Here is a 22,122-nt window from a genome sequence, read left to right on the forward strand (position 1 = left end):
CCAGACAGCATGATCCTAGGCATGTTTACTCAGCAAAATGTCCCAATGTGTCCAATGCTCCCTGGTAAGCATTGTTCAGGATGGCTGCATCTTGTTCTCAAATATGGAGAGATTATTAACAGGTCGAAAACAAAGCATGACAGCTACTGAGAATAATTCTGAAATTTTAAATTATCTGTTTCTTCAGACCAGGCCTGTTCTAATCTTGGATTCCTTTGTAGTTTTCTTTGATATACCCTTCTGTCCTCATCCATTATTGTGACTCCTAAAATGGGAGGGCGACCACTGCATACTTTTCAAAGTGACAAATTCTAGATGTAGAGAGCTCAGTATACAGAGTGGTATTCAATGCTAGTCCTACTCAGAGTAGACCCATTCAAGTTAATAGACTTGATTGCCAGGTTTATTAATTTCAGTGGGTCTACTCTGAGTAGGACTTAGCTGAATACCCCCCCCCCATTTCTCACATACTTGCAAGAGCCAGTGCAGGGCTGAGAATAGACTGTTGGGTCTGGGATCTGATCCCCAGTTCAGTCATGAAGCTCACTGGGTGACCAGGGAATGACTCAGAGATAGAGCACCTGCTTTGGACTGGGGGTCCCAGGTTAAATACCTGGCATTTATTAATTTATTAACGTAGGAAGCTGCCTTATACTGAGTCAGACCTTTGGTTCAATCGAGCTCATTGTTGTATTGTTCCTTAGAAATGGCAGATAGTGCCCAATGATTTTTTTAAAAATGGCATGCAGATCAAAGTTAGAGTACATTTTTGGTACTCTAATGGTGCTTTAGTGAGTTGTTTTATGTTGTACAATGCCTTGTTAACTTCTGGTTTAACACAGACATATAATACAATTGTTTTAGTAAATACATTCTGGTGTTTACAGTGTTTTAGTGGATTGTCTTATGTTGTACATCACCTTGGCAGCTTCTGGTTTAATGACAGCATATACAAGATTTTAATATATAAACTCTAGTGTTTAATGTAAGAACATAAAAATATCCTGCTGGATCAGGCCAGTGGCCCATCAAGTCCAGCATCGTGTTCTCACAGTGGCCAACCAGGTGCCCATGGGATACCTGTAAGCAAGACCTGAGTGCAAAGAGCACTCTCCCCTCCTGTGGTTTCCAGCAACTGGTATTTGGAAGCTACTGCTTCTGGGGGCAGAGCACAGCCATCATGGCTAGTCGCCACTGATAGCCTTTTCCCCAATGTATTTGTCTAATCCTCTTTTAAAGCCGTCCAGGTTGCTGGCCATCGCTGCCTCTTGTGGGAGCAAATTCCATAGTTTAACTATGTGCTGTGTGAAGAAGCCATTTCTTTTGTCTGTCCTAAATCTTCCAACATTCAGTTTCATTGGATGTCTATGCATTGTACTATTGTGAGAGGTAGAAACGCTTTTCTCTATCCATTTTCTTCATGCTATGCATAATTTTATAACTTCTGTTACGTCATCTCTGACTCGCCTTTTCTCTAAACTAAAAAGCCCCAAAGGCTGCAGCCTTTCCTCATAGGGGAGGTTTTCCAACCCCTCGATCATTTTGGTTAAGTTGTAGGGGGTTGCCTTATGTTGCACACCATCTTGGTAACTTCTGGTTTAAAAGTGGTATATGATTGATTTGGGAGAAAAGGGCAGGATATAAATGTAATAAATAAATGAAAATAAATACATAACATAGCTAAGTTAGTAACAGAACAGAGCAGGCCGATAAGCCTTGTGGCTTAGGCGCATTTGGTGGGGAACCTTCTTGGATTAACTGCATCAAACAGATACAAACATCATTTTAATTCTGCCCTCCAGTCCTTGACAGCATAAAAGTACAAGACTGGAAAGAATCGTGGCTGGTCATGATGCCTCCATCCTGTAACGCAACCGAGTGATGACAAAAAAAGAAGAGAGAAAGAAAGGAGGATTGACCCTTGATACTTTTGGAATAGAGAGCCAGAGAAAGGAGCTATATTATGCATGAGGCATAACGTTTTGTACTGCATAAGCAAATCTAACGTACTTAACCCTGCCTTGTGTGCTGACAGATCACAGCCAAACTTCCCTCCGTGCTGACACTCCAATACAGCCTCCGTAAACCTAGTCTGCAGGAGGGCTTGCTCAATTCTTTTCCACATCCGTTTTGTTGCTACCCGCCTGTTCCATCAGAGTAGTGCCTTAGCGACAGATCCACGGGTTTTCCATGTAGAAGGTCCCAATCCCAAGGGTCTTTCACTTAAAACAAGTGATGGGAAAGGTTCTCTGCCACAGACCTCCTCCTGCCTGGCAGCCACTGTTGTCAAGCAGGATAGACAAAAGTGGCCTTGATGAATGAATAGCGTAACCTGGAAGAAGGCAGCTTCCCAGGATCCTGACAGCAGCCAACTGCAGGCATTAACATCACTTTTGCAGTTCAGCTTCATTTCATGGCTTCATCAACTGAGAAGTGCTCGTGGGCTTCCCACTGGGGCATCTGATTGGCCACCGAATGCTGGACTAGATAGGCCACAGGCCTGATCCAGCAGGGCTCTTATGCATAGTGATGGGGGACCTGTTCCTCCCCGTGACTGCAGACTATAGCTCCTATCATCCTTGACCATTCGTGGGGCTGATGGGAACTGGAGTCCAACATCATCTGGAGGGCTACAAGTTTCCCATCTCCGTTGTAATGATAGTGCCCAAAGGTTTTAAAATATAGCATGCAGATCAAAGTTGTTTATTTCTTCATGGACACAATATACTGAGACCATAATGAGTTTTTTTTAAAAATCAAACTAGGAAAATTGGGAATGAAATATTCAGTGTAGTTCATCTAAGGCTCACCAGCTCCTTTCATTTACCAGCAATTTTTTTTTGGGGGGGGGGGAGGAGTTAAATGATTTGAAGCCTGTTCTGACAACCAACCAGGGAAAAGTCTTTGATGCTCTGTCTTCAGCTTGTAGCAAGGTAGCTGTGTGCATGAAGGCTGTTGCCAGATTTTGGGTGGTTCTTAGACAAGATAGGCAAACTGTGGGGACAGTGGAGGGAGATGGGGTGCAAATCCACATGGGCCTGGCTAGCTCAGCTGCAGCTCACATTCCAGTGGCATAGCCAGGCATTTCTTAAACTAAGGGTACAGCCCAACGTCTCCAGTATTTATTTATTTTATTTATTAAATTTATATTTCTCCTTCCTTCCAATAGGAGCTCAGGGAGGCAATAAGGGACTCCAGGGAACTTTCTCTCTTGGCATGGGCCTAAGGCAAGTTAAGGTGCCAGCTAGCTAGGTCCTATGAGCTAAGATGACTGCACTAGTGTTGGTGAACCCCTTAATGGACATGTTGGTGAACAGAAGGCTAGGTCTGTGATACCTATCCAAGAACTAAGGCCACATCCACACCATACATTTAAAGCACATTTGCTTCCCCCAAGGAATCCTGGAAAGTGACCTCTCACAGAGCTACAATTCCAAGCAGCCTTAACAAACTATAGTTCCCAGGATTCTTTTTTTTGGGGGGGAGAGATGCCATGTGCTTTAAATGTATGGTGTGGATGTGACCCAAGGCAGGGGTGGGGTTACTTTTTCAGCCCAAGGGCCACATTCTCTCAGGAATTGCCTTCCATGCTGCCTTTTTACAGTAGGCTAAACACTCCAGGCACACAGAAGTCAGAGGTTTATACACCCCCATCCCTTCTCATTCCATCCAGGTGAGCAAGAGGCACTGCCACAGCTCAGGGACACATTCCAGCAAGGAAAAAACAGCTGGGTGGCTCCAAGTCAGTGGAGCAGTGAAATCTGCTCTGGGGTTTAGTCCAAACTTTTAAGGAGCTGTCCAAGGTGCTGAACTGATTGTGGCAATAGGATTCTACTGCCCCACTGACACTGAGCCACCAGCAACCACTGAAAGCACTGAAGGAGGGTGTATGGCTGGGCTGGAGAAGTGTGGACTGAGTGATGGGTATGGCCGAGGAAGAGTCCTGAGGACCAGATAGGGAGACCTGGAGGGCCACATTTGCCCCCCCCCAGGCCTGAGGTTTCTCCACCTTTGAACTAAGGGGATGATGATGAAGCTTAACAAATCACATGGCTTCAACATGACACATGGGGATGCATATTACCTCCCTCTACTCTGAGCAACACATAGTGCTTCCTCTTGTCCTCTTCTGCCTGCTCTGAACACTGATTTCGCACAGCAATTAGCTCACCACTTCCAAGTTCCCCTCCTCAGTGCCTGAACATGCCTTTGCTTTTCAGCAGACACTGCTCTCTTTTATTGGCTTAAGAGCAACTTAGCGGTGACTCATCTTTGCATGAAAGACAGATGTCATCTTCAGTTTGGTTAAGCATCAACCCTGCTCTTTGGTAGCAGCAAGTCTTCTCTACCGACTCAATGGCTTTTAACGCACAAACACAAAATCAAACACACCATTCATTATGGCATTAGTCAAAGAGGCTGGTGAGAGTAAGCACCTGCGCTAAGCTGTAGCTGGAGAGGTATTTGATCTCAAGCTTTGCTCTTCATTTGAACTAGGACGCTCTTTGACAAGGCAAGTGGCCTCTCCCAGGGTGGTATATGCGCCTCGCCAACTCCTGTTGTTAGCACTGAAATGCTTAAATCTCCTATTGTGAATCCTATCAATAATCACGTTTGGACTTTCCACCCCCTCTTTTTTTTTTAAAAAAAATATACATTATCATGTACTGTCTTTTGGCCTGTGAGCTCATACCTGCTCTAATCCTCTCAAGATGAATGACATACAAGTTCTAATGCCACCAGATCCTGTTACTAACAATTACCAGTTTTGCCTCTGTATTTTCACAGCACTTAAGGACACAAGGAAGGAAAAGAAGAAGAAATCAATAGCCACTCGGAGCCATGAAGCTGTCTTCTTTTGGATTATATGTATTTAGCCATTATCTTTTCCAGCAAGACACGAAGTAAAAATATACAATAGTCACACCAAATGAAACACACCAAAGGGCAGAGAGAACAATGGAAGGATTACCTTTCAACAACACATGAAGATCTGGGGCGGGGGGGGGGGGGGAGGATGTTCAAAAATATTTGAAGACGGTTCGGAAAGTGCAGCTTGTGCAAAATGCAGCAGCCAGATTGGTAACAGGGACCAGACGGTCCGAACATATAAAACCGATTCTGGCCCGCTTGCATTGGCTGCCTGTATGTTTCCAAGCTCAATTCAAGGTGCTGGTTTTGACCTATAAAGCCTTACACTGCTTGGGACCACAATACCTGATGGAACGCCTCTCCCGATACAAACCCACCCGTACACTACGTTCAAGATCAAAGGGCCTCCTCTGGGTGCCTACTCCGAGGGAAGCTCGGAGGGTGGCAACAAGGGAGAGGGCCTTCTCAGTGGTGGCCCCCAAATTATGGAATGATCTCCATGACGAGGTGCACCTGGCGCCAACACTGTTACCTTTTCGGCTCCAGGTCAAGACTTTCCTCTTCTCCCAGGCATTTTAGCATGTGTTTTAAATTGTTTTTATATTGTTTAAATTTTAAAATTGTGTTTTAAATTGTATATTAGTTTTAATGTTTTTGATTGCTGTAAACCGCCCAGAGAGCTTCAGCTATGGGGCAGTATACAAGTGCAATAAATAAATAAATAATAAATAAAAATATGTACAAGCAAAAAATGTGGATTTTTCAAAAACTTGCATAAATATTTCTTTAACAATTATAAGCACTTTAAGTTTTATTAATTAGGGGAGCCAGGTTTGAAGGGGTGTATGGGTTTTTTATGTTTATGAAAATAAAATATTTCTAAAAACATACTAAAACAAAACATCTTTAGAATATCTTGAAAAGCAATTCCAGCACAGACTGGGATAAGGTCTCTACTTAAAAGGCTTGTTGAAAGAGGAAGGATTTCAGTAGGTGCTGAAAAGATAACACAGATGACACCTGTCTAATATTTAAGGAGAGGGAATTCCAAAGGGTCGGAGCCACAACACTAAAGGTTCACTTCCTATGTTGTACGGAATGGACCTCCTGATAATCTGTAGGAGGGCCTTACTTGTACAGTGATCAACTGGGTATATAAGGAGTAAGATGATCTTTTATTATTATTATTATTATTATTATTATTATTATTATTATTATTATTATTATTATTATTAATTTCAGGTATTCTGGTCCCAAGAGACATAAGACTTTGTACACCAAAACCAGAACCTTGTACTTGGCCTGGTTGCTAATAGGCAGCCATTGCAATTCTTCCAGCAGCAGGGTAACATGTTGGTGATATTCTGCCCTGGTGAGTAGTTGGGCCACCGCATTTTTCGCCAGCTGCAGCTTCCAGACCAACCTAAACAGCAGCCCCACATAGAGCACGCTACAGTAATCCAGTCTGGAGGTTACCAGCTCATGGACAACCATAGTCAGGTTATCCTGGTTAGCTAAAAGGGGGCATGGGTTAAAAAAATTGACGAACGCTGCTTTAGAACATGTATATAAAGAGTTGGCAAGAGCGGAGGGGGGGGCGGAAGAAACCTCAGTTGGTCAGATCCTGTGTCCTGTTGTCCTGTGTCCCCCCATGGAAAGACACGATCCATATCGCAATATTTACAAGAGTTTCTTTGAATTGCTATGATTTCTAAATTGTGGAGCATAAAAAAAAAGTCACAAGAGAGCAAGCTTAGCTGAAATTGTTCAACCAGTTCTTTAACCAGTACTTTCTACAAATGAATGTAGTTGGATTTATTTACACGAGTATAAATTTATGTTCCCAGAGTGGCTAACCAAGTAGTAAGATGCAATAAAAAGTAAAACCGCCCAGAGAGCTTTGGCTGTGGAGCGGTATACAAATGCAATCAATCAATCAATCAAAAATAAAAATAGCAAACAAAAATAAGGCATACAATATAACGCAACAAACTAAAGATGATGGTTTGAACCTGGCTTTTCCCAGCTAACTATGGTTTAAAACAAAACCACAGTATCAAGTTTGGATCTCTGTGCCAATCTGCTTAATGAGCCACAACAAACATGTTCAAGGTGAATCCGCGAGTTTTTAAATAATAAGAAAAAAACAGGGATCATTCTAGAGGCGAGCCTTTTAGAGAACAATTTTACCATAGAGAGTCAGTATGAGACTGCATTCTCCTCCAAATAACAGGGAGCGAATTAATTTCCAATTCACGTCAGTCTATCCAGCATAAAACACAGTTAATGGTAATATGTGGTAGAATAAAAAGAATAAAATGAAACGGGAGCAGACAGCTTTGGTATGCTAACAAAATTTTTACAAACCGTAGTCTAGTTATTATTTTTATTATACCATCCTGATGGATTTATTTTCTTCCTTCCATATAAGTCTCTTACATGGAAGATGGATACTAAAGGGGATACGTGAGAAATAAGCTAGCCAGAAAATCCTTTTATCAATACTAGATCCCCCGGGCTAAGCCCTTGCAGCCATATGGAACAGAAGCCCATGCCAATGAGTTATTGGAAAGTCTGTAAAAAGGAGTATGTAAAAATAATTCCTAGGAGTTATGGGGACACACCTGAACATATACAGGTCTTGAAGCAAAGACATTGCCTTCTCTGACCTGGTGCCTTCCAGATGCTTTGGACTCCAACTCCCATCATCAGTGACCACTCTCACTGGGGCTGATGGGAACTGGAGTTGCAGAAACATTTTGAAGGGCACCAGGTTCCCCCATCTCTGATTTAGAACATATATACTCCACGGACTTTTTAGGAACAAAATTTGCTCTTGAACCTCAGAAAAGTTTACCTTGCTAGTTATATGTGCCGCAAAGTCTTGTAGACTCTCTGTAACGATCACAGTTTGTTTCATGAGAGTCGCTAAGCCAGTCGCAGCCAGAGGGGGTGGCTGGGTGACCTCTTGGGCATCTGGCTCATTTGAAAAGGTAACGAAAGCCCAGTGTGACGTCATAAGACCTTTTGTGCCCCCCCCATTTAAGAATTAAAATAGTTTATTTAACAGCTTTGAGGGCTTTCTTGGCAAGAGTACAGGCAAGATGAGCAGAGCTAACAGGCAGAAGGGAGAGAGGAAGAGGTGAAGAGTGAGTGGATAGTTGCAGAACAACGAGTGTGGGGATAGGCAAATAAATCTATTTCTGATTGTGTTATTTTGCAAGTGTTCATTAAGTCCGCACATATTTTTTTAAAAACACTCTTCCTCAAAAGATTCATTTTTGAACACATTTTATATGTTTTTGAGCTAACAGCATCAGAAAATTAGGGAAGTGTGAAAGCCAGTGGATAATTAAGTTCCAGTCTGCACATTCATCTCAGGAAGTGTGGATTAGGAAACGTCATACTGGAATTTGCACAGATCAAATTCCTCAAACTTCCCTAGTTGAGCAACACTCATGGTCTACTTTCTAGTGGGCCCTCAACTACGGTGGAAATAAATACAGTGGGGGCTACAAGTGAAGATGTATCTACACTACAAAACTGAACCTGGTTTAACATTCTTTCCCTTTTCCCCTAGCCTCCCCTAGCCATGAGTCTCCAGAAACTATTGGACTGTAACAAGGGATCAGGGAGAGATTTGGTTCAGTTTCACGTTTCGTTGAGAAACTGCATTAATTTGCACTTCCCAAAACAGTACACAAACTGAAGCACAGGTATCCTTCGAAATTCACACTCCTCTGAAAGGTGCAATTGTCACACTCTCAAAGGTGCCCTCAGGGGCTGGGGTCCTAGTCCCAGGAGGTCTCGGCCCTCTCAGCAAAGTACTCACCACCATAAGCAGGGTTGTTGGCACAGCACATTCCAGACCAAGCTCAAGCACAATGTGATCCAGAAGCAAAGTCAGGAAAGAGTCCAAGGTCAAAATGGAGATCACTGGATGGAAGAACATTTTTAAACTGTAACTGGGTTTTAGAAAGTTTTTGACTGTTTTTATAATGTTTTTTGCTGCTTCTAAACTGTTTTGTTGTTTGCCATCCTCAGCTCCTTGAGGAGGAAGGGTGGGATAATAATAAATCAATCTAATAAATAAAATAAAATCACAGGGAAGGCAGGGGAACTGTCATGGCCCCATCAGAGGACTCCTCAGATGAGGACAACTCGGGAGTAACAGCAGCAGACCCAGGAGCAGCAGGAGACACGGAGGAGCCTCCTGAGAATCCAGCTCCTTCTGCCCCTCAGCTGCAGAGCACCCCAGATACAGCAGAGGCCCTGCAGCCAGACACAGACAGTGAACAGGATACTCCCCCCTCACCTGCAGAACGTAGACAGCAGAAGGTCAGGCAGAAGAGAGGCAGGCCTGTCTCCTTAAGGCCCAAACGCTGAGGGCTCACACCTGCTGTCCATCCTGCTCTTTATAAGGCACACCTTGGCTGCAGCTTGTTGCTGACTGCAACGTCAGGCGTGGCTTGGGTGTTCCTAGTTTCCTGGCACCCTCTTTCGGACTGACCCCTTGGCACTTGATCCCGGACCTCTACTGACCTCGCTTCTGGACTCCTGACTCGGCAAGTACGCTTCGGACAAGCCTGGCCCTTATCAGCTCCCCTCCTCCTAGACCTGGCAGATTTATGACCAGACTGCCGGCTAAGGACTTTGCTTCCCTGCCAACCACCCAGGAATTTCCAGCCCCCCCACCGGCACTGCTGACGCAGTGTAGAGCTGACAGGAACTCAGAACAAGCAGCCAGGGACCTGTGTTGCTTCCAGCAATTTAGAAGCCTCAAGAGGGAGATCTTATAGACTTTTGCCTCCTGGACCATACCCTGACTGCTGCTGCTGGTAGTAAAGGAGCTTCAGCAACTTTCTCGCAAATAGACTCTTTACACACAAGTAGGCCAACAACTCCAGGTCGCTTTTTGGGCTGGACCAGAACCTTTTGGTGCTGGCATTCTTGAGGACTGGGGGGGGGGAAGGCTCCACCTCCTCTTATGAGAGCTCCAGGGTTTCTCCAGCAGGTCCCAACCTGGAGGGTCCCTCAAGGGGATCCTCAGAACTGGTTTCAGGAGCCCCCGCCTACTTCTCAAGGTCCCTTACCTGTGGGGTATCTGGTTTGTCCTTGAAGGACTCAGTGTGTAGTACAAGGTCAGGGTTAGGCAATACAGCGATGTAGTTCTCAAAGAACAAAAAACATGTTTCAAATGGTTATATTAGGAGAATGTGTGCATAACTAACATACACAAATGCACTGTATTAGGGAAAATGGCTAGCAAAAATGTATATATTGTCGGAATTCTATTGAGTTGCGTAGCAGAGCGGAGAGTATTGAGCGAGCTTATGTGTGTGTGTGTTTGAATCTTTGCTAAGATTCTACCTTCCCTGCAGATTAGTCAGACAGAGACTTTAAGCTTTAAAATAAGAAAGAACTACTTTATTCTGGAAGTACATGCATGACAGGAAAGAGTTCTATATCTAGCTAACTAGCTATGTTGGAGCAGTCTGCACTGGTCCCAGTGCAGCTCTCATGCTGATTGAGAGGGAGAGACAAAGGAAAAGATGTCTGCTCCCCTCTGGAGAAAGAAGAAGAAAACTGGGAAGGCGGGAGGAACTGGGATCAACATCCTTTGCATATCAGTCTAACAGGAAGGGGAGGCGAGGATCAAAGGACAGGTATAGCCTAGCAACCAAGAGGTCTCCTCCCTAGCTACGCTTTTTAACCCCATGCACCCTCAACCCACAAGTTGGAGTTGAACCTCATACATTCCAACATATGTTAGACAAAACTGCATACAAAAAAGTGTGTATTAGGAGAAATGTGCAGTATATTGACAAGTTTTGTGAGGACTTTTAAAAAACTGATGCGGAAATGGGGTGGACTTAAGACTGGACAAATGAGACAAACCAATACTGACAGATTTATCCATCTGTAATTATAGTCCCCACTATCCTCAGCCAGAATGGCCAATGGCCAGGGATCACGGGAGCTGGAGTCTAACATTTGGGGACCTAAGGTTGCGGAAAGATGCCACAGAGCCTGGGAAAAGTACTTCTGTGAGTGTGGTATGAGGCAAGGAATCTCAAACAGAGAACTCTCCGCACCTCAAGTAAGAACACCAAGGGTTTTGGGGTGGTGGAATTCATAACAACTAAAGTGATACAAAATGGGTATAGGTTTGCTGTGTGTGTGTACTGCATAGGGACAGGCAATATCTCTGTTGTTTTTTCAGTGCTTATTGATGCCCTTCTTTTTTCAATAAGCCTTTTCAGTAGAGATTTTTAGCCCAGGCTGTATCTGTATTGAATTTCAATTTGTGTTTATATATGCAATTGTTTTAACTGTTTTTATACATGAAATTATTTTATATATGTTGTATTGTTCTATCACATTGAGCTGTTTCATAGGGATTAATAAATGCAAGGAAATATAAATAAATATAATATAAATAAATGAATATGGAAGCACGGCGTGCGAGTGCAAAATTCAAAGTTGATAAGCCACAGTATTATGGAAGTTGATGTACCTTTGCATTACATCTATTCTCAACATACTTAAAAAAATTAATTAAATTAATTCCATTTATATTGCAATCAACATAGCTTTAAAAAAGTAGAAGATATTAGCAGAAGGTATCTTAACAACTATTCAGGTTGACATTGCACATATAACTTTGTACAATGTAAATTTCTCTATGCAGAAAGAAAGCTTCTTCCAGCGCAAGAACATGATTTGATTTGCGGAAAAAGCAGAAACCCTAAAGATTCCATCCAACATGAGTTTTATAGGGTAAGAATCATTTTAAAAAAAAGTAGCGGAGGGAGTTGGAAGCAAAAATTCCCAACTGGAGGTCAAAGTATGGGAATGAGAAGAATTGTATTCAGATTTTTTCAAGGGCAAACAATTCCTGAAGTTAGCAAAGGTGGCAAAACCCAAACACTTTTCTTTCTGCTTGGTTCCAGTGATAACATTCTGTACCAGTTCAACAGGCGGCATATGTTGAATTACAAGAAAGCATATATACGAGGGCATATACAATCCCTTGGTGAGAGGGAAAGCTCTCCGTGATTCACGGGGTACTCAATACCATTACATAATGGCCCTTTCCAAGCAAGCAAAAGGAGTCAACGCTTTTTTTACTGGGGATTTAGTCACATGTCATCAGGATCATGTTTACAGGGGCCCGGCCAAATGCAAGTGAAAGTTTTACTGTTAGTTCACTTTGTGTGTGCTATTACTCATCCACATGAAGCTTGCTTGGCTAAACCCCCAAGGTGCAATCAGTGTTAAAATGTTGTGAAGACAGTGTTTAAAGTTGAGGTTAAATGGATTGTATGGGTTTTGTCCAATGACAAGCTGAAAGTGAAACAAGCAGAGTTGGGGGAGAAAACACTGCTCTACCTAGAGATGTGTAAACACAAGAGGGTTATGATGCAAGGGTTGCCTGTGTGTCAGAATACCGCTGTATTCATTTTGTCAATGTGCATATTCCATAATTGTCAACTTACAGTCTGCTACTGAGTCATCAATGCACAAAAATGAAACCGGTGGCTCAAGGAGAGGGTGGATCAATGGTGCTGCAACTCCAAGAGAAGCCATCCAGGATCAGTTTTGGCCACATTAAAGCATGCAAAAGAGTTTGTATTTGCAGATCGTCCCTCTCCCTACTGGAAAGGGATTTTTCCCCCCCATGGAAGTGCACATTCAGTGCCCCTTCTCTTATGAGTCTACCCAGCCTTAAGATCTTCCAAGGAGGCCCTCCTCAGAGTCCTTCTGGTGCCCTCTGTATGATCTTTTTGGCATCAGACAAAACTTTTTTCTCTCCCTCCCTCATGCTTTTCAGTAATTTTATTAGTCTTAACAGTAGCACAGTTTTTAGGGTTTTAGAAAGCACCCTCTTCTCCTTAGCTGATTATTATCGTGTGAAAAATTCCCTTTGATATATAGTTCTGTATCACAGAGCTTTGCGCATACCATGGACTGCAAAAAAGACAAATAATTGGGTGTTAGAACAAATTAAAGCAGAACTGTCACTAGAAGCTAAAATGATGAAACTGAGGTTATCATACTTTGGACACATCAAGAGAAGACATGATTCACTAGAAAAGACAATAATGCTGGGAAAAACAGCAGGGAGTAGAAAAAGAGGAAGACCAAACAAGAGATGGATTGATTCCATAAAGGAAGCCACAGACCTGAACTTACAAGATCTGAACAGGGTGGTTCATGACAGATGCTCTTGGAGGTCACTGATTCATAGGGTTGCCATAAGTCGTAATCGACTTGAAGGCACATAACAACAACAACAATCACAGAGGAGTCTGGCTATTTAATGCTGTTTTTAAGATATAACTATGCATTTAACATTTTGTATTTGGGATCCTGTATGTTTTTGTAAACCACCTCTGAATACTGCTTACCATGAAAACCCTATTCATAGGGTTGCCGTAAGTTGGACTCGACTCGAAGACAGTCCATTTTATTTTTTTTCCATGTTTTTGTAGGACTTCAGCATGGGTGGGGGCACAAATCCGATAAATTTCAAGCATGCAGCATCTGCACCCATGATCCAAAGTGGGGCCATCTCTAACAGAGTTGCCACCAAATTCCTCTTAAAGTGACATTTCAAAGCGAATTTGGGAGGTTCCACCTTGAGCGCACGTACACACAAACACTGACAAATTTTGAGGGAACACAAAAAGGTTTTCCATAACACTCATGACATTTCTCTGGGTGTTCCCCAATGTTGCTAGCTCCACTAGGGCTATATATAAAATGGTAAAGGTGCCCCGCACTTGTAGTGCGAGTTGTTTCCGACTCTTAGGGTGACGTCTTGCAATGTTTACTAGGCAGACCGTATATATGGGGTGGGATTGCCAGTTCCTTCCCCGGCCTTTCTTTATATACTATGCGATTATTCTGAACTTGTAGAATCAGCTATTTATTTTCAGTTATTTATTTATTTAATGCATTGTTCTTCTGCTTTACAGATATTTCCTGTTTCCCAAAGCAGCTCAGATCAATGAAAAAAAGTCATTCCTTTGGCCGATGGGCTCAGTGTGCTTTCTCCAACCTGAGGGCAACAGGCAGATAGAGTCTAGTGGTCTCTCAGGCAGAGGGCAAAGGCAATCGCCCACAGGATGGGACCAGATTGGTCTCCCCCTTGCCTTGAATTATTCCTGGGAGGAAAAAGGTGGAGCCTCCCAGCGGCCCTATGATTCTTGGCAGATAGCAGAAACCAGAGCATGCACTGCTGGGTGAAGTACTTGAATTGTCAAGGCTTTACAGACCCAAGTTCAAATCCTCACTCAGACATGAAGCTCATTGGGTGATGCTGGACCACTTACTCTCATGCTTGAGAATATTAAAACATCCAGATTTAAAAAGTTTGTTTGCATTTAGGGCTGACTTTATGCAAGTGTGAGTTACATGGCTCAGACATTTAACGTCTATTATGAGTTTCTGTGAAAGCAGGTCTTGGGAGAGCAAGTCTCTGTGATTAATCTTTGGCTCATGCGAGTCCTGCACTCTCTGTCTACACCTGTGCAGGTGGGGGGTCAGGTTTTCTTTTTCTGAAGATCTACCTTTTCTTCAAGAACAACTTGGACAAGCAGAACACTAAAGCTTTCAGGAAAATTTAAGTGCTCTTTAGGTTGGCGGTCTTGATAAATTCCATGCAGTCGTCTAGAGAAATTTCACTCAGCAGTCCAGAACTATCAAGGTTATTTTCTTCTGAAAAATGATGTTTTGACTGTATTGGGGAAGTGGGGGTGGGGTGGGGAGTCTTCACTATGGGAACATGTGGCCATCAGAACAAGAGGGAGCCATCTGTTTGTAATTGGGCCTGGCCATTGTGGTCTAGTTTACTGGTAATAGTTTGCATAATAACCTAAGTGAAGTACACATTTGAAAAAAAAAAAGGAAATATAATCAGAAAGAGGTAATGATACTTAATTTTAATTTACTCTTGGGGGAATAAGGGGTCAAAATTGCAAATCTGTCGCATTATGATGAGCTGGCATGGTGCAGTGGCCGAGGTTGTAATTCTATACACACTCACCTGGGTGTCAGTCCCATTCCCATTATTCCTGGAAGGAAATGGATGCAGCCTAAGAGGGCGAAGAGCTAGGAAATCTGTTGGTTCAAATCTCACTGAAGCAGCAATGCTACTGGGTTGTATCCAATGTTAGTCAGAGCAGACCCACTGAAATGAATGTATATGGAGTAGAACTTAATTGGATTTAATCCATTCATTGCAAAAGACTACAAATCTAAAAATGGACCTCCTGTACAGGATGAGTTAATTAATATTTGAGGAATGGTGAACACAATCATATGAATGTATGAAATAAGGTTCGGGATTAAATTTGTCAAGGGAAGGGGGTATGAGCACCAATACCCTGGCTGGAGCTCTCTTCTATGCAGGTTCAGAACCCAGGGGTGGATCTGCACAGAGAACCCAAAGAAAAAAATTGCTCAATTTAAATGGCTTAAATCCCAGTTGTTGAACATTCTAGGTTTACAGACCCAGGTTCAAATCCTCACTCACTGGACCAGTCACTTTATCTTGTTGACAATATTTTATAATCCTAACTGATTTTTAACATATTGCTGAGTGACTTGTACACTGTTTAGAGACAATCACAATTAAGCAGTACATGTATTATCAAAATAAATAAATATAAAGCTGGGCAGGGGGGGACAAAGATTGTTTATGATGCCTTGAGTTCCTCGGAGGCCGGTAGAAATATAATACATAAAACACATCAGCAGAGAGTTGGCTGTAAGGCTGTTTATTAATGTTAAATTAATAATGTTAACTAATTAATGTTAATTAACATTAATAAGTTAAATAATGTTAAATAAATAAACCCTTCTATGTTGTTTGTAAGGTTTACAAAAACAGAAAAAAACCTCAGTTATGGATTTATCAGGGGGGAAGCTGTGGATCTCAAGGTTTTGTTGAACTAGTACTCCCAATATCCTTGCCCATTGACCAATGTGGCTGGGGCTGATGGGTGCTAGAACCCAACATCATCAGGAGGGCCACACTCTCTCCAGCCCTGCCTGAAGGCAAAATACCCTTATTTCAACTCCATCTGCTATGTGAATCTAGTAATACTGACTGACCTTACAGAGTTGTTATAAGGATCACTAAGCATGTCATGTGAAGCATATGAGGACGCAGGAAAGCATTCTATAAACTATTATCATTAACGAAATGAAACACCACTGAGTTGCAGTTCTTAGTTGCTCTATAGAAACTTTTGAAAAGGTCAAATTTCCTCCCACCAATAAAAGTCTTTTAATGATTCTAACATTAATTTATTGTTGAGAAACCTCCAATAACTGTCTAAGCTAGGAAAGGTTTTAAAAGCATTTACAGGCAACTGCTTAGAAGAAAACAAAGCTCTCTTTTTCCACATGGAAAAGACATTACATTGGACTCTTCCGACAAGCTCTGAGATGAAATCTCCTCTCATCAGTTCATGCAAAATAAACACCTGGGTTGAATGACTCTGTGAATCTAGAGCTGAAGCCTCAGTGCCATTTATATTTATTGGATTAGGCTTTTAAAAAAAACAAATCTAGCCCATTGTGTGTGTGTGTATATTTAAAAAAAGTGGTCTATTTATATTTTTTCTAAAAGCCTTTAAACACAACTAAGGATGGGGAGAAATTCAGTTTGCATTTAAAGGCAAGCTTACCAAATTTGTACCTTTCGTGCACTGAAAATAAGGCATCCTTTGAAATCTGCACTTTTCCAAATTTTGCAGTGCAGTTCTCTAGCCAAGTAATGTGTACCAAATTGCATATGGTAGAGTGAAGTGTGCAAAAAATTGCACATAATAGTGAAACTAAAGTACAAAAATGCACTACTATATTAGGGGAAATTGCTTTGCAACATTGTGTTACATTATGAGAAATTCACACTAAAATGCTGATGAAATTGCATGAGGATTTTTTTTTTAAATCACAAACTGAGGTGGAAATGTGAAGAACTAAATTTAAGACTGGGAAAATGAGAAACTAGGAGAAATTGAAATTGACAGATTTGCCCATCCCTATCCCTCGACACAACTCATTGCCCCATTTTAACACAGTTAAATGGCTTCAGGCAATGTTGCCACAAGAGGATCAATCAGCAGAGTGCAAAGGAAGGACAGATAAAGTGGGCAGTTTTTTCTCCCTTTGAGTCATCATGTAGGACAGCACATTAAGGTATATGTCTGCACAGAAACAATTAACAAACAGGAACTTCACCAGATGCTTGGAAAAGTAACTTGCTCTTCAATTATATTTACTCAGCATCGACTCAAAACAAAATGCACTGTTAGCAAGACAGGAAAATCTTTTAAGATTACTGTCTGATAAGGGAATGCATAAGCTGTGTAGTAAATCTAAACAGCTATCAGGGGGAGAGGGAGGGAGGGAGAGAGAGAGAGAGAGAGAGAGAGAGAGAGAGAGAGAGAGAGAGAGAGAGAGAGAGAAGGAAGTTATTAAACCTACTGTGCAAGAAATCATGCAAGTTATTAAAACCTACTGTGCAAGAAATCACATTGCCACTGTATCATGGTGGAAAGTTTCTAAACTAAAACATCTGATCAGCTGGTTCCTTCAGAGACATGGCTGAATGTAAACATACCCAAATGCTGCAAGCTGGATTTATTAGTCTGTGGATAGCCCCCATTATTCGAGAGGCACGCAAATGCACATGCACGCATGCGCGTGCACACACACTATCAGCAGTACTTCATTTCTGGAAGTCATGACTTTTGACCTGGAAGATTTCCCCCTAATCCAGATGTGTGGAGGCTGGTGGTAGTTACTCAGCAGAGAATCAAAGGCATTTTGTCTATTACCATTATTTTCTTTAGTGCTACTTCACATGTGTTCTATGTGGAAAAGAGAGTTTAGGTTTAAAGGGCTCAGATAAAATTAAACTTCAGCCATTAGTAGTACTGTTCAAAACATTAAGGAAAATACTGGTGCCAAACTAGCTATTAGCAAGCGTCTACTGCCAAGGACACCAGCTGTGAGTGTAGCCCCCACCCTCACAACATATAGTACAATGTACCTGTGTCGTTTGGACATCAGTGCTGGTGTTGGTGCATAAAGCCCTATACAGCTTGGGACCAGGATACCTGAAATATCGTCTTACCCCCATATATACCCAGTCAATCACTGCGCTCTGCAGGTGAGAGTCTCCTGCAGATACCATCTTATCAGGAGGTCCTTTCCACACAACATGGGAATCAGGCCTTTAGTATCAAGCAGGCGCTCCAAAGGGTGAAGGCCACCACACTAAAGGCCCAATTCCTATGTTGTGTGAAATTGACCACACCGGGCTCCTTCTAGGAGGAAGGGCAGGATATACTTTTAATAAATAAATAATAATAAACAATAAAGGCCAAATTCCTTCCTTTTTCAACAAGCCTTTTAAAGCAGAGAGCTTATCCCTATCTGTGCTGGAACTGTTTTAAAAATGTTAATGATTTTTTTTTAAAAAAAAGATGTTTTGTTTTTAAGATTTTTTGAAAAGATGTTTTGTTTTTTAATACGCTTTCTAGATGTTTTTAGTATTTTGTCATTTGTTTGCCACTCTGGGCTCCTTCTAGGAGGACAGGTGAGATATACATTTAATTAAATAACAACAATAGTAATCCATAGTTCAGTAGTAGAGCACCGGCTGTGCGTGCAAAAGGACCCAGGTTCACTTCCTGACGCATCCTCAGCTGGGTTTGTCTGAAACCTTGAAAAGCCACTGCCAGCAACCTTCCCTAACTTGGTGCCCTCCAGATAGAGATGGGGGAGAAATTCAGTTCTAATTTAAAGCTGAATCTATCAAATTCACACTTTCTGAAACAACATGAGAACCAAAACACAGGCATCCTTTGAAATTCACACTTAACTGGATTTTGCAGCGTCGTTCTCCTAACAAACAATGTTTATAAAAATGCATGCATGAGGGTAAAGTATGCATAAAAATGAATATATTAAACAACATACAAAAATACATTATACTAGAGAAACTGGTTGCAAAATGCGTACATTCATCAAAAATGCATGCAAAAATGTGTTTATTTGGAAAAATTCACACTAAAAATGCTGGGGAATTTTAAAAAAATGCAAATGGCTGCAGAAATATGGAGAAGTGAATTTAATATTGGAAAAATGAGAAACTAAGGGAACCAAAACTGACTGATCCTTCCACTCCAACCTTCAAATATTTTGGACTGCAACTCCCCCCTGGTCAGGGGTACTGGGGAGAGCAGTTGAAAGGCATCAGGCTGGGGAAAGCTGCTATGGACAATACTGAACTAGATGGGCAAACGATCCCTTTAAACTCTTGCCTCAGTACTCCAGAAGGCCAACTCTTTGATCTAGAGGAGCAACACTGAGATTAAGGCCACACTCCACGCCATATATTTAAAGCACATGGCTTTCCCCAAAGAATCTTGGCAACTGTAGTTTGTTAAGGGTGTCGAGAACTGTAGCTCAGCAAGAGATAAACTATAGTTCCCAGGGTGCATTGTGCTTTAAATATATGGTGTGGACGTATGACAGGCAATGCCACTACTTGGGCTGGTGGCAAGTAAGAAGGCAGGCAGGTGGGGGGTTGCCTGAGAGCAGCTTGGATTGGTGGGATGGTAACCCATTTCCCCAAATGGACCAGCCTCCACTGGTTTACATATAGTATAAAGCAACTTACTATGTTATATGAAGCTGCTGGATACCAAACCAGACCACTGGCCCACCTGTCTACACTGACTGGGAACAGCTCCCCAGAGTTTCAGAGGGGGGGTTGTCTTTCCTAGCCCTATTTGGAGATTGAACCTGAGACCTTCTGCATTCAAAGCAGATGCTCTACCACTGAGCACCCCTTCCCTCTTTTGCTGCATAGCGGGTCATTTTTAAAACAGATGAGAGTTTCAGAAGCAGGTGGGTAGGGGCCTATACCAGTCCAGCTCTTTAGATCCCAGCCTACACATGGCACTCTAAGCCTGGGTGGTGGGTCCCACATATACCAGCGCAGTGGCCATGTCATTATGGACAAGAAAGAGTTTAAGAACTCAGCCTAAGATACAGAGCAGAAGGCAAAGAAAGGTTGAAATAAGGAATAAGTTTTATGATGTTATTTCCCTTACAATTTTCCTCCCTCCAGGGTACAACCACATAGTATATTGTACTTTCCCTTACCTGGTAAAATAGAAAACATACCTGAAAAACACATTTCATCCTTATAACATATTAAAACAACAAGAAAGGGGGTGGTGGGGTTTGATAGATTAACTGTTGTTCACTGATGTTGTGCTGTATTAGTTAACAGCAAATTAACTGTTAGGATCGGTATTGGGACCTGTACTTTTCAACTTGTTCATTAATGACTTAATTATGTTTTAACTTTTTAGTCGTCGTTGTATGTCCTTATTGTTGATCATGTGGTTTTAAATTGTATATGAAATGTTTTTTATCTTGATGTACACCGCCCAGAGAGCTTCGGCTATGGGGCGGTATAAAAATTTAATTAAATAAATAAATAAATAAATAAATAAATATCTTAAGTCCTGTGTAGTCTGCTCTGACTGGCAGCAGTTCTCCAGGATCTCAGGCAGAGAAGGGCATTTCCTCATCAACTGCTACTTATCCTTTTTTAATTGGAGATGCCAGGGATCAAACTTGGGAACCTCTGCATGCAAAGCAGGTGCTTGACTATGGTCCCTCCCAAGGATTCAGTTCCCACATGTAGAGAGACTTCATCGCTAGAAGTGCAATACAATTAGGGATATAAAAAGGCAGCGTTTTCTGTTCTGCCCCCTATCTGTCACATGCAGCGCCGCTTCCATTCTGCTGCAGTTCGGGTTCAGTTTGCTGTCCACTACGGCCAAATGTAACAACCTAATTAATTACATGATGATTACATGATTCCACCCCGGTCTCCCAGGTCATAGTCCAACACTCTAACCACTACACCACGCTGGCTCTCACTGTCAGTAACATACTGGGGAAAAAATGACAGTGAATTGCAGAGTGAATAAAAAAATGACAGTGAATACTGGCCACATTCGCCTGTCTCGTTTCCATTCTATTTGCAAACGGACATGTGAATTGACACAATTTCTGGTACCGTTTCTCCTTTTGACAGAATTCTCTGACATCCTAAATATAATATAAATTCCAGCTTCCATTCTCTAAGCAAACAAAACAATGCTGGCCCTATTTATCTTCACATTGGCTCTTTTTTCAAACTGGAAACTGCAGAAATTGTACCTGAGACCAAGAGAAAGAGAGAATGTCTAGATTTTATTATCATTTAAGCACTAGGTGGAAGTCCTTTTTTTAAAAAAAATGCTCAGGTCTTTTAAGCTGCCTTAGTTTTATACTGCTTTTACACTCTGACTTTATGTTATATTAAAATCCTGATAGCTGAAAGAACTCTTGGGATTGGGTGGCCTATTAATACTGTCAAATAAAATAAAATAATGTGAAGGTTCACCCTAAAAGCTGAGTGTCATTCTGTGTTGAAATCACACCCACAGCAGCGAAGAAGTTTCCCACACTGAAAACAAAGAGGGTTTTTGTTAATGCTCTGGTCAAGGGTTCAGTGGCAGCTGTGTCCAGACTGCATCATAACTATTCTAACATACTGGCTAGCGACAACGACTGCTCATTAGAATACAGAACAATTAGAATGTTGCATTTGTAATCTTGACATCTGCTACTGAACTCTTTTTAAGCAGAGCTGAATAATAATGATAAAGAATCCACTAGAAGCTGCATCTAATTCAACCAACTCAAAATTGCACCAAAAGATTGCTTTAATTGCAGGGGGTGTGGGTCAGACCAAAAATAACCATACAACGTGTTAAGAAAAACAAAATCAAAACCAAAAACCAAGCTTATTCTCTTCCCCAATCCCAGCATGCTTCATAAGCCATACTGTAAATCAAAAGGCTTAATTAGAAAGGAGGAATTTGAACGTTAGCAGCCCAACTGGAGAGTTTGGCAATAAAACATCTTTAATAAAGATGTACAGTAGCAGAGGTTTGCTCTTTTGGCACTGAACATTTTCTTATGTATGGAGGGGTGGGCAAGAAATGCCAAAATATAATTTATAGCTATACAAAGTAAGATCTGAGAGGGTAGAGTATAGTGAAAGATTTGATTACTTTTAATGTTTAGAGTGTCTCCTGGAGATAAATCTATTTTAAAAAATGTTCAGAAAAGGTGACTGACATTCAAAATGCATTTGGATGG

The 22,122-nt window shown here is 41.8% G+C and overlaps 1 protein-coding gene and 1 long non-coding RNA gene across 2 annotated transcripts in view; one reads left to right on the forward strand and one right to left on the reverse strand.

Annotated features, from left to right (window-relative positions):
* Positions 1 to 22,122, reverse strand: part of BRIP1 (BRCA1 interacting helicase 1) — a 211,507-nt gene that overhangs the window by 42,808 nt on the left and 146,577 nt on the right. The gene's annotated exons all lie outside the window — the stretch shown is intronic.
* LOC133374362 (uncharacterized) lies at positions 10,743 to 14,516 on the forward strand. The gene is made up of 3 exons (XR_009759871.1): positions 10,743 to 10,972; positions 11,564 to 11,652; positions 13,854 to 14,516. It is a non-coding gene; the product is annotated as an uncharacterized LOC133374362 (long non-coding RNA).

Source organism: Rhineura floridana, chromosome 21 (genome assembly GCF_030035675.1).
Source record: "Rhineura floridana isolate rRhiFlo1 chromosome 21, rRhiFlo1.hap2, whole genome shotgun sequence".
Taxonomy (NCBI): Eukaryota; Metazoa; Chordata; class Lepidosauria; order Squamata; family Rhineuridae; genus Rhineura; species Rhineura floridana.